At 38.5% G+C, this 12,385-nt stretch overlaps 1 long non-coding RNA gene across 1 annotated transcript in view; it reads right to left on the bottom strand.

Moving 5' to 3' along the window:
* Positions 1 to 232: 232 nt before the first annotated feature.
* Positions 233 to 12,385, bottom strand: part of LOC143172554 (uncharacterized) — a 198,801-nt gene continuing 186,648 nt past the window's right edge. The window contains exons 4-5 of the long non-coding RNA XR_012997355.1: positions 9,330 to 9,372; positions 233 to 384 (exon numbers count right to left, since the gene is read on the bottom strand). This is a non-coding gene — a long non-coding RNA (uncharacterized LOC143172554). The remainder of the gene's footprint in view (positions 385 to 9,329; positions 9,373 to 12,385) is intronic.

Genomic DNA, 12,385 nt, shown 5'->3' with positions numbered 1-12,385 from the left:
AATGCTCTAGACTAATAAGCTGAAACAAGCATCTGCTTTAACACAATTCAGTGCAATGTTCTCTGTGTTTCTCTTCTGTTTGGAGATACATGACAACTACCACTCTGAGATGATAATTAAGAGGAAACCCTATTAGAAAGAATCAGTGATATATGATTCTATAAACACCTGCAATTAAAATAAGCCTGGAAACTGTCAATAAAAAAATTGATTTCAATAAACTTACCTGTTTAATGCTTTTAAAAATCCAATACTTCCTCTTTACCATACAAATCTTTTAGCCACTGGGTGAAGTCAAAATAGAGCACCTGGTCATGATAATCCCAACCTGTCATGGGCAACAGCATCTCTCATGGCACCACACTCAGAATGCTTGAAATGAACCTGGAAGACACAGGTATTCTTACATTTTTATTGAAACATACTCAACCATGTCCTAGGATGAGAAAACATGAGCCCTTAATCAATTAATACATTATAAAGGAGTGAGTATGAAGTCATAAATATCACCTGGTAAACATCAAGACCAGAGACCGTGAAGCTCACATTCCAGAGAATCTGTTTTTGCTGAGTATATGCAGCTCTGTTGTACTTATTGACCCATTAAAACTGTCAGGATTAAAAAACCAGTATTTATCTTTTTTAAAAAATTGCAGCTTTTCATATATAGACCTGTAAGTCCTTTTTCATATGAATTCCAAAAGGAAGATCACATTCTGAACCAAAGCAAATCTTATCTGAGAAAGGTCATGGAAAGGATTCAGTAAAATTATAGTTAGTTGTTCCATGAGAGCTTTGCTGAGTACCATTTCTTGCAGTATCTTTAACAGAAAATGCAACCTGTAAACAGATGCAATGCAAACCCACACCAATCACATGCTCTTCGTTTTACTAAGGAAAGGCAAACAGACAAGTAAAGTATTCGGGTGGCATATTTCAACATGGTTTTAATGCAGCCAGGGAAATTTACAGTTTTATCTAGTACTCTGCTTCTTTATTGTTTTAAGTTTCCTTGAGAAAATTTCCTACCATTTATAAGTAACTTCTAGTAATTCAAGTGAATACTTTTGTTACAATCTCTAAACATGTTTTTTTCAGACTTTAAACTACAGTGCATCGACCTCCTTCACTAAAAAGATTATTAATTTAGGTGAGCTGAATTTACTTAATAAAGATATTTTTCTCATCTTTGTTCCCTGTCACTGAAATCTTCAGGCCAATGCAGAGATATCATGGGGAATGCCAGATGGCATCCAGATCATGGCCAGTTCATCCAGAAGATACACTGATCTGGGCTTTCCTTAGGAGTCCTGACTTGTTGTTTCAGTCCCTGTTGAAATTTAAAGAGTGACTGAGCACTACTCCTAAATATCTCCAAAATTCTGGATGTTCCCTACCTTTCCCATTGATAGGAATGTCTCCTTCTCAAGTGTTGCATATGTTTTTTAATAGAGAGAAGGAAAATGTGTGCACAGAGGTGAGTGCTAGTGCATACGTGTGTATGCAAGATAAAAAAAAAAAAAAAATTCTATCCAAATTCAGAAATATCCTAAGTAAAATGCCAGTAGATTTCTTCTCTAACTTTGCAAAGTATTTCACTACTGGGTTAACATAGAATATGACTTCTCAACAAATCAAATTTTTTAGACTGCAACAACTGAGCTAAAACCATTGGGTCAAAAGACAAACTGCTATTCAACCTCCACCAATCATTAGCAGTTTTTTCTAAAAGTTACACAAACAGAAGGTATTTCTAAAAGAGGGATAAGATTGTACTTAGCCCAGTTTTAAAGTGAGAGTTCAGTGCATCTGAAGCATGATGCATCACCATGAAAAACAAAGTTTCCAAGTGTACAAAATCTATCATATCTTCCATGACGTCAAATTGGAGAGCAACCCTGTCCAGAGTTTTAGGAATGTACCTGACTAAATGATCAGGAATCACAGTTCTGATCTCTCATCATACACCAGGTCAGATGAATGTAGGAAATGTGAAAGGTTGGTGGAATGTACTTTGAAAATCAACTGAATATCTTGTATTGAGATATTAATGGATCTTTTTCATCCAATCCAGTGTGTGCAGATTGTCACTGATTGACATATGGTTTTCCATGATCAGATGCAGAACTGAATTTTAGTGAGACAGAGGAAGGAACACACTAATACATCTCAGAATAAATCTACTACTGAACTCAAAATACACGGGTAAGGGTGCTTTTTCATTGGTTGTGATTTCCATAGTGCCATCTCTGATGGGGCAGCAAGAAGGTTTTCCTAGAAATGTAATATCATAGACACATAAAGGAGTCAAAACAAGAAGTAAAGCTTTCATTAATATCTTCCAGAAAGACAATGGAAAAGTTTTATTCAATTCTTTCATAAAATTCTCAGAATATGTCAGGCTGTGTATGGCCAAAGTTAAATACTCCAGATATTCCTCTAAATTTGCATGATAGTTTGACACTTTACAGTGTAAAGAGAGCAATCAGCTAAGATTTCAGATTTGGATGCATCAGGATTTGTATGACCAAACTGAAACAACTTTGATCTTTAGTGCAACTGAGAAAGACAGAAGGTAATAGGATCAAGGGATAAATCAGCTGGATAAAGGTCAAGCTCTCCAGAAACTAGATTTTGCTAATAACATAGGCATGGGGCATTCCTGAGTCAGAATAAAGGAAACTGGGCTGAAATGGAGGCAGAATATATGGATTTGGTTATTAAGATGAGAACGTATGCCTGATCTTGACCAATCACTTCTCTGAAGAAAAAGAAAACTCCTTAAAACTAGGACAACTTGGAGTAGAAAAAGAAACAAGGAACAGTACCTGAGCCAGTGAGGTCTACTTGTCTCTAAACACCAATAATGGAGGAACAGGCAAAAGTCCTGCAAATATGCTAACCCAAATCCACACGTCTGTGCTGACAAAGGGAGATCACATGTTAGTTCAGGATACCACAGAACAAGATTCCTCCTTCAGAATGCTCCAAAGCCTCCTTTCACCCTACCTGAGTGTGAAAGCTGGAGTGGAGGGTGAAACAAGGGCCAGCACTTTAAAAACAGTGTATACTCACCTACAGAAAGAGACAAAGGATATGGAGCAGACTGTGTACAAGGCAATCACTGGGTGAAAGCTGTCAATAGAATTTAAGGATGAAAAGTCAAACATGTGGCAACTAGTGGCTTTGCATGTTCTCCCATAAATAACTTAGCTCTGAAGACAGAGTAGAAAAACAAATAATGTGAAAGAAAAGCCATGTTTGATAAGCTCCCCTGTTGTGCTGGTTTTGGCTGGGATAGAGTTAATTTCCTTCCTAGTAGCTGGTAAGGGGCTATGTTTTGGATTTGGGCTGAAAACAGCTTTGATAATACAGGGATGTTTTTGTTACTGCTGAGCAGTGCTGACACAGAGTCCAGGCCTTTTCTGCTTCTCACACCACCCCACCAGCGAGTAGCCTGGGGGTGCACAAGAAGTTGGGAGGGGACACAGACAGGACAGCTGACCCCAACTGACCAAAGGGATATCCCATACCATATGCTGTTATGTTCAGCAATAAAAAGCTGGGGGAAGAAGGAGGAAGTGGTACATTCGGAGTGATGGTGTTTGTCTTCTCAAGTCACCGTTACGCGTGATGGAGCCCTGCTTTCCTGGAGATGGCTGAACACCTGCCTGCCCATGGGAAGGAGCGAATGAATCCCTTGTTTTGCTTTGCTTGCATGCGCGGATTTTGCTTTATCTATTAAACTGTTTTTATCTCAACCCACGAGTTTTCTCACTTTTACCCTTCTGATTCTCTCCTCATCCCACCAGGGGGAATGAGTGAACGGATGTGTTGTGCTTAGTTGCCAGCTGGGGTTAAACCACGACACTTGTCAATTCTGTTTCATAGGCCAGATCCGTGATGAAAATCAACAGACAGCAAGAAGGTACTAACACAAAATTCAGCAGGAATAAAAGAGAAGGTGAGGTCTGTAGAGAAATCTCAAGTGTTGGGGAAGGAATACTGAGCAACAAAGGGAAACAATGTGACAAGGATTCAACAAGATTTATACAAAATAAATTTAATTAAGATTCAACACAAAGTGGATGACTGGGAAGAAAAACTGAGCAATCTATGATGTCATTAGTGTGTATAGTGTCTGGGATTTCTAAGAAAACAACTGGCCAATCATGTGACACAATTTTTTTGTTGAAATCCTAGATGCTGAAAATAAGTTGATACAATGACTACTCAACAAGGTATAATTTTCCAGAAAAGGAAAGGCTCAACTCTGATAATATCCACTGCTTGCCAGTAATTTTTGTCTCAGTATCCATATCAGAACTTTGGATCAGGAAAGCTCATAAATGAAATTTAGATTACTGTGAACAGTAAAATCAAATCAGTTAGTTGATTATTTAGAAATTATTTTCGTTGTCATCTTCTGGAGAGTTCTTGTAGCAGACCCATTTGTGTTCATTATCTCTTTTTTTCTCACTTTTTTGGGAAAAAGCTGATTGATTTTCAAGCTCCTCCAAGCTCAGGGGTGGTCTTTCACCACATGCAGAAGTCAGATAAAGGTGGCAGGAGGCCTCGATAGATGAACTCCTGACTAAAAGCAAACATAAAAAGGAAGCATGCAAGAGATGGAAGCAGGGAGACTGTCAGAGGGTGCAGGAATAGGGTTAGTACAGCCAAAGCCCATCTGGAGTTGAATCTGTCAAGGGATGTGAAGGGCAACAAGAGAGGCTTTTACAAGTAGATCAGCAGTAAATGGAAGACGAGGGAAAGTGTGGGCCTACCTCCAGATGGGGAAGGTGCTGTCATGACAAAGGACACCAAAAAGCCTGACTTGCTACCTTCTTCACCTCACTCTTCATTGGCAAGAGGAGCCTTCAGGAATCCCAGACTCCTGAGACCAGGGGGAATATCTGGAGCAATGAAGACTTACCGTTGGTGGAGGAGGATCATGTTTGGGAACACTTAAAAAGCCTAACCACATACAAGTCCAAGGGGACTGACAAGATGCTCCTGGGAGAGGTTCCTGAGGAGTAGGAGAATGTAAATGTCAACCTTAGCTTCAAGATGGGTAAGAAGGAGTACTTAGGGAACTACAGGCAGATGAAGCAAATAATGCTGGAAATCCTTTCCAAACCCATAAAGGACAAGAAGTTGATTTGGAGCAGTCACCATAGATTTTTGGAGTGGAAATTGTGCTTAACAACTTGATAACATTCTGTGATGAGATGATGAGCTTGGTGGATGCAGGGAGAGCAGTGGATGCTGTTTACTCAACTTTAGTAAGGTTTTAATCACTGTTTCCCATAATATCCTCATGTACAAACTGATGAAAAACAGGTTAGATAAATGCATACCAAGGTAGACTGAAAATTGTCTAAAAATGCTGGTCTTGAAGGGTTGTGATCAGTGGTCCAAAGTCCGGGAGGAGGCCATTTACTAGTGGTTCACCTCAGGGGTGGATACTCTGACCAACACTGTTTAACCCGTTTGTGAAGACCTGGACAATGGGGAAGAGAACACCTTCAGTACTTTGGTGATACAAAACAGGAAGGAGTGGTTAATACATCAGATGGATGTGCTGCCATTTAGAGGGACCTCAACAGGGCCCTCAACATTACTGACCCAACAGTAATGGGTCAACAGGCACCTCATGAAGTTCAACAAGGGGAAATGCAAAACCCTGCACCTGGAGAAGAACAACACTCCCAGCACCAGTACATGGTGGGGGTTAACTAGCTGGAAAGCAGCTCTGCAGAGAAGAACCTGGAGTTCCTGGGACACAAGCTGACCATAAGCCAGCACAGTGCCCTTGAAGCAAAGAAGGGAGGCTGCATTGGGAAGGGTGTTGACTGCAGCTTGAGAGAGCTGATCCTTCCCCTCTGCTCAGACCTGGTGAGACATACCTGGAGTGCTGAGCCCAGCTCTGCACTCTCCAGTATAAGAGACATGGATATATCAGAGCAACTCCAGCACAGGACCACAAAGATGATGGACTCATATGAGGAGTGGCTGACAGAGCTGGGACTGTTCAGCTTGGAGAAAAAAAGGCTCAGGGGGATCTTATCAATGTGTATAAATACACATCATGAGGGACTGAAGAAGGTGGAGTTAAACTCTTTTCAGTGGTGCCCAGTGGGAAGGCAAGAGGCAACAACCACAAGCTGAAATACATGAAATTCTGTTTGAACATCAGAAAACAATTTTTACTGTGAGGTTGGTTGAACACTGGAGTAGTTGCCCAGGAGACTGTGGAGTCTCCATCCCTGGAGATATTCAAAACCTGACTGTACATGGTCCTAAGCAACTCTAGCTGATCCTGCTTTGAGCAGGGGCATTGAACTAGACTATCCCCAGAGATGCTTGCCATCCTCAACCATTCTGTGATTCTGTGAAATCCTAGAAAATGGTTGAAAGAATGAAAAAAATCATCAACAGCTTTTGCTTACTTCACAGTATTTTGAGACATATCAGTGTAATCTGTTTTATAATAGCATATTGTTTTACAGCCGTAGAAAAAAGATTATTTTATCTCTACTCTGCTAAGACAGTGTTTTTAGTGCAATAATATTAGCTGTGACTTTTGAAGTCACAGACATTCAGCAAAACTGGCATTTAAATAAAGAATCTTCGCAAGAAGAACATGCCACTATATATAAACACCCGAGAACCCTATTTTAGCAGACAGGTTTCATATTTAACATAAATTTCATTCTCTACTTGTTAATTTTTACCATTACTGCAGTCCAATTTTTGAAAGTGAACTGAGTTAATAACATTGGAGGGACAGTAAAGCTAAAGTCTGGAGAATACTTTTAAAAGCACAGTCCCACAGAACAAACACCTAACAGTGTGCTACTTAATGGGAGCTAGTAAAGTCAAACAAGCAAAGCAGTCACAACAAACCTACACCTTCTGTTACATTTCCACCATTGTGAAAACAAAATTAATAAATAAACATTTTGCACTCCCTTTGTTCAGGTATGTGTGACTGAAGCAGAATCCAATTTCCACATACTGAGAGGCTTTGTGATGTTACGGGTGACAGTGGTCTGCCCTGTCTCTGCTCCTTGGGAGCTTAGACTCTGTGATGGCCTGAAATCCTGCTCAGGTTTGAGAATTACACTGCTAATTGCACTATTAGCATTTTGCCAGTCTTGTTTTGCAATGCCATGACTATGCGTAGGTCTCAAAGAAGAAAGAAATGAGGGATGTGGCAAACTGCTCTTTGGCTGGTTCTGTATAATCTGTGGGGAGATACTCATCGCTCACTCTGTTATTTATCATATTTTTTTTCAGTAGTGCTAATGGAAAAAGAGGACAGCATAAAAGGAGTTTCTTGCTGTACCGCACCATATAAATGCATGAGACACTAACTGACCCAAGGGTTTATGATTTAAATCAAAAGCACAGGCAAAGGATGGGGAAAGAGCTAGTGGAGAGAAAAGAACACAGATGCAATGAATATAATATCAGTTCTGATGACTTGTTTTAAATGTTGGTACTGGATTTTCAATCCTTTCAGTGGTTTTGTGACAGAGGTGATTCCAGAGGTAGCAACAAAACAAGGAAGGAAGTGAAAAGTGCTAGAACAGATAGTGGGAACTTTCAGAAAAGAAAGTAGTGCGATGGTGCCATCTGAATCTCTCCTTATAGGTTTAGGGGACTTTTTGAAGCCATGGTGTAGGATGAAACAAAATTCAGTGTTGTACTGATACATATTTAGTGTTGGTTATAGTATATGTGTGCTCACAGATCAGTTTCTAACATCAAATGTAAAGGCTACAGGCTACAAGTATCAACTGGTTTAGGAGCATCATTTGCATTTGCAGTCCTGGTTATTGGTTAGGAAGACTGATACCAGCTAATTGTTGCATAACAGAATATGCACTCCCGAGAGTAACATGGCTGTTCCTTCCCCATGACCTGTCTGACTTCTGTCCTCCCTGATCAGCCAACAAAATTTGTTAATCAAATCCAAAATTACTAGGATAGTCACCTACTGAGAACTGGCCCCAAACCATTGAAATCACATATCTAGCAGTTCTCAGAAGTTAATCTGAAGGCAAGAGCAGCATGCCAACTAGTTGGGATTAATTAGGTAGCAACACTGGGGACACAAACTTTTCTGACTAACACTGCTGCATGAAAAGTGTTACAACTGGCTGATTTGGCTATTTTTACTGCTGCTTGGTTCACTGCCCATTGGTTGAATGGAATCGGATGTTTTTACAGTGGCTGATGTGGGGTGCATCAGAGAAGCTGTCAATTGCTCTGAACACTAGCAGCAACTCCAGTGGGTCATGAATGAAGCTTATTACCCTTATGTGTGCAAATATTTTGCTTCATGTAACAGCTGTGACACATCCCAGTCCCATTGGAGCTACTGCTAGAACAAAAGTTCTGAACATGGACATTTATTATTTCTGATAATGATGATGGGTCTACCAGAAGACACCTGGAAACATACATACAAAGAAGGGGGGAGACCTTTGCCAATAAATCTAGCGTGGGCTGGGGAGGGCAGGGACTCCTCAGAATTCTTTTCAGGCCTTGAAGACTGGAAATGTGTGAGCAAGCATACCTGCAGGATAACAGGGCGATATAACAAATACCAAAGAATTCACTGATTAGTTCTCCAGCTGCATGCATGTGTGCTTTCCAACCTCTTTAGCCTCTCACTCACAGTGCACAAGAAACCACTAATATGAATGAAGAGCACCAGCAACCATAAAATCAAACACTAAAAATGGAAAGGATATTTTTTATTTCAAAAATTGCTGCATTTTTATTTGCTAATTCCCGAGTCTCTAAAAGTCCATTCCTTCTTTTTTTTTTTTTCTTTTCCCCTCCATAGTCTTGGACCTAGAGCCTCATTTTATATAAAATGGAAAGCTGAAGTTCTAAAATAATAAGTTGCAGGAACTCTAGCTTTGATACACATTCTGTCAAAACTAAAGTTCAATAAAGAAAAGCTTAATAAAATCATGCAGAGATTGCACTATGTTTTTCTTCCTTTTTCAGATTTCATGATTTAAGAGTGGAAGTCACAAAACAGAACAAAACTGATCAGCCCATGAATCAGTTAAACCTGTTCCATCCATTTAAGAATGGTGAGATATATGACCTGTGATCAACTTGGCATGGTCAACCAAAAGAACACAATATACATCCCAGCTTTTCCATGTAGAAAAAAAAAAAATCCTAACTTTTGTAAATGTAAGACTAAAACCATTTCTTTCTTAAGTTTCTTGCAACATAACTACAAACAGTAATACAAGACATATTCAGATCAAGTTGTTTTACTACTGAAAGTATAAATAACGTACCTTAAGACTTAGTGGGTTCAAGTCCTGGAGATGATCACTGCACCTTTGGAAATAAAATTCACCTGTTAAAACTTTTGCAAATAATTTAGTTCAGGATAAAAATTCCTGTTATCTGAAATCATTTACTTAGCACAGTTTGCAAGCTTTTTTAGTACCAAGCAGCATGCTCCTTTCTGACTTAAAGCTACCTTCAAGAGATGAGTGTAATTTGTTCAGTCCCTCAGGTCCTCTTTTGAGGTTTCCAAGAAGAAGGTCCACTGTAATATACACTCCTGCATGCTCCAGCCTCCCAACCTGGATTTCAGTTCATTTTGTACTACGAAGTCTAGCAAGGAATGTTTCTAAAGCAACTATTTTATGGAGCAGGAATCAACAATATTTTGTACTCCCTCTGCAGCACTGGTTACTGCAGCAGCAGTTAACAAACAAACTGTTAAAAAATAAATACCACTCTTACAGACGACAGAAAATAACATACCTAGCACCAACCTCTTACTCAGCTTTTTTGGAATGAAGGGGAATATAATGACTGGACTTCTCCTAGTTTACCAGTACTGGTGTCAGCACATGGGACAAAGCATTATAGACAGAGCACTGGGAACAACTTATTTTGCACAGGAACGCCTTGATAAGTCTTTTCCCATTTTAACTTCTGTTATTTGCACATATTATGTGAATGACATCATACTCTCTCATACTCTATTGTGGAAGAATCTCTAGAGCAGATCCTTTGCTCCTCTACATGTAGAATGATTTCAGAAAAGTGATAGCAATTTATAGTGTTTGAGGATCTCGCTCCTTGAGTTCAAGATATCAAAGCCCTCTTGACAAACAGACAATTCTGGCATATTTTTCTGAGATATTAGGAAGAAGCTTACTCCTATGGTAGCCTGTCCTTGCCATCCTTTGTTCACCTCTACATATATATTTATAAATATATACTTATATATATATATACACACAGACCTATATGTATATAGCATTGACATATATTTTTTAAAATACTGCCTGAAAATATTTGTTTCTTCCCCACCCCTTTGAAAATGTCTTAATTCATAAAATTTTGGACTTGCTACATTCAGTTTTCTGGAAGTGTGAAATTACCTGTCACCCTTAAAATATGAGAGAGGTATAGTCCAAGTACTGTACTGCTATTCTACTACAGACCTTGCCTTATTACAATATAAATAGTACAGTCATCTTATTCATCTTAATTTCACAGGTTTAACTGCTTTTTAGCAAAATACACAGCTTATGGGGATCATCCAAGATATTTCCTTTAGGTTCATGTCATTAAATGATCTCTGCAGGAACCATCACAGTGCTGTAAGAATCAAAGTAACTTCGTCTCAATAGCTGTGCCTTTATTGGCTAGCACAAAGAAAAGTGTATTATTTCCTCACCTTCAACAACCTGACTTGCAACTCCCTTGTGAGGGGACAAAAGGCAATCTGAAAAGCATGCATACTGAATCTGGCCAGATATAGGAGGTTTGCAGATTTGCACCATGAGTGATTCAAGATTAATCTTCCATAAAATTCCAGATCCTATCTTATGTCATTCCCAAATCTCCTGAAATCTTCAGCTTATTAGACAACCCCTGAAATTCACAAAGCTGATCTCAAAAAGAACGGGTTTCCTAGGCAGCTAACTCAAAAATAAATCATATATTTGTGTCTCAATAAAATGCTTATGAGGTATAAGTTCTGATTTTTTTGGTGTAGTGAAATTACATTTTTCTCCTTAAGTAAATACTTACATGTACGTATCAACACACCAACATTTATTTCATTTTAAAGAATGCAACTGCAACTTCTGACAAACATTTTCAACTGCATTAAACTGCACATAAGAAAGTAAATTTAGACAAGTAATTCTGCAGAAAAAAACTTTCCAAATTTTAGAAAGGTGATATTTAGCAGAAAAATAAACTAAAATTTGCTGATTTGAATTAATCAGCTTGAAAGTATTCCTGAAACAAATACATTAATGTCAGGGAAGTACCTCTTCCTTCTAAGTGGAATGATTTGGAAAAACATATTGAGAGTTGTTGCAACAGTAAGAAAAATGCATCCTTAAAGTAAGGACAGCTATGAAAGCTAGAAAGCATTTGTAGAACAAAATTTTTAGCTGTAATTCTTACTTAATAGAATACATATGTCTCTAACTACCACCTGATAAACAGAGAATTGTGTTATCAAGCTTATTCCAGTCCTGCTGTACATTACAGACTTCTTATTTTAAGTCCATATTCCCAAACAGATCTTTATCAACTCTTTTGCTGATGTTTTTTCAAAAACCCTGCAACTCTTAGTTCATGATATTATGTACAAAAAGCTCCCCAAGCATTCAGAACTAGCACTGTTACGGTGGTTTATATTTCAGCTGATGTAGCACCTAATGCTAAAAAAATGCCAGTTCTGGTTGCATCCAGCTGAAGTCAATGGAGAGTAAAGATTACCAGTGACCTCAAAACTCCTGGTCCTTAAACTCCCATTACCTTATTTTTGACAATAATGGTTTTCTGTTTGGCACAACCACATTGAAGTCAGGGATATCATCTCAAATAATCACTGATGTGAAAGTAGCTGACACCCTTCAGTGATGACTACGTTACATTTCACTAAGGCACATCACTCATTAAAATTTGCATATATTTTGAAATATTTATTTAATTATAAAAAAGAAACTTTCATACACTTAAAACAGAACAATCTCACAATAGAGCAACATACTTCATGCACCGAGTCAATTTATTTCATCTCAAGAATTAATTAATTCACTTTCTGGCACAGTTTATTCAAATGCAAAAATAGAAATCCTGATTTGTAAAACCAATAGACAGATACATATATCAACACATCAGGTGGTGGGATTAATTTAGCCCAAGGAGCTCTGTTCATAGTCTATCACTGGATTTTCCTCTGTCTGCTAATAATGACCAAATAACTCCTTGAAACAAAATGATGCCAATGATGGAGTTGAGACAACTTAGTGTCAGCGGCAGAATGACAGGCACAAAATCAGGTTTGCTGAATCATAAAACATCCAAAGTA

Source organism: Aptenodytes patagonicus, chromosome Z, assembly GCF_965638725.1.
Source record: "Aptenodytes patagonicus chromosome Z, bAptPat1.pri.cur, whole genome shotgun sequence".
NCBI classification, from domain to species: Eukaryota; Metazoa; Chordata; class Aves; order Sphenisciformes; family Spheniscidae; genus Aptenodytes; species Aptenodytes patagonicus.
The sequence above is the reverse complement of the archived record's forward strand: the minus strand, read 5'-3'. Positions and strand labels throughout refer to the sequence as shown.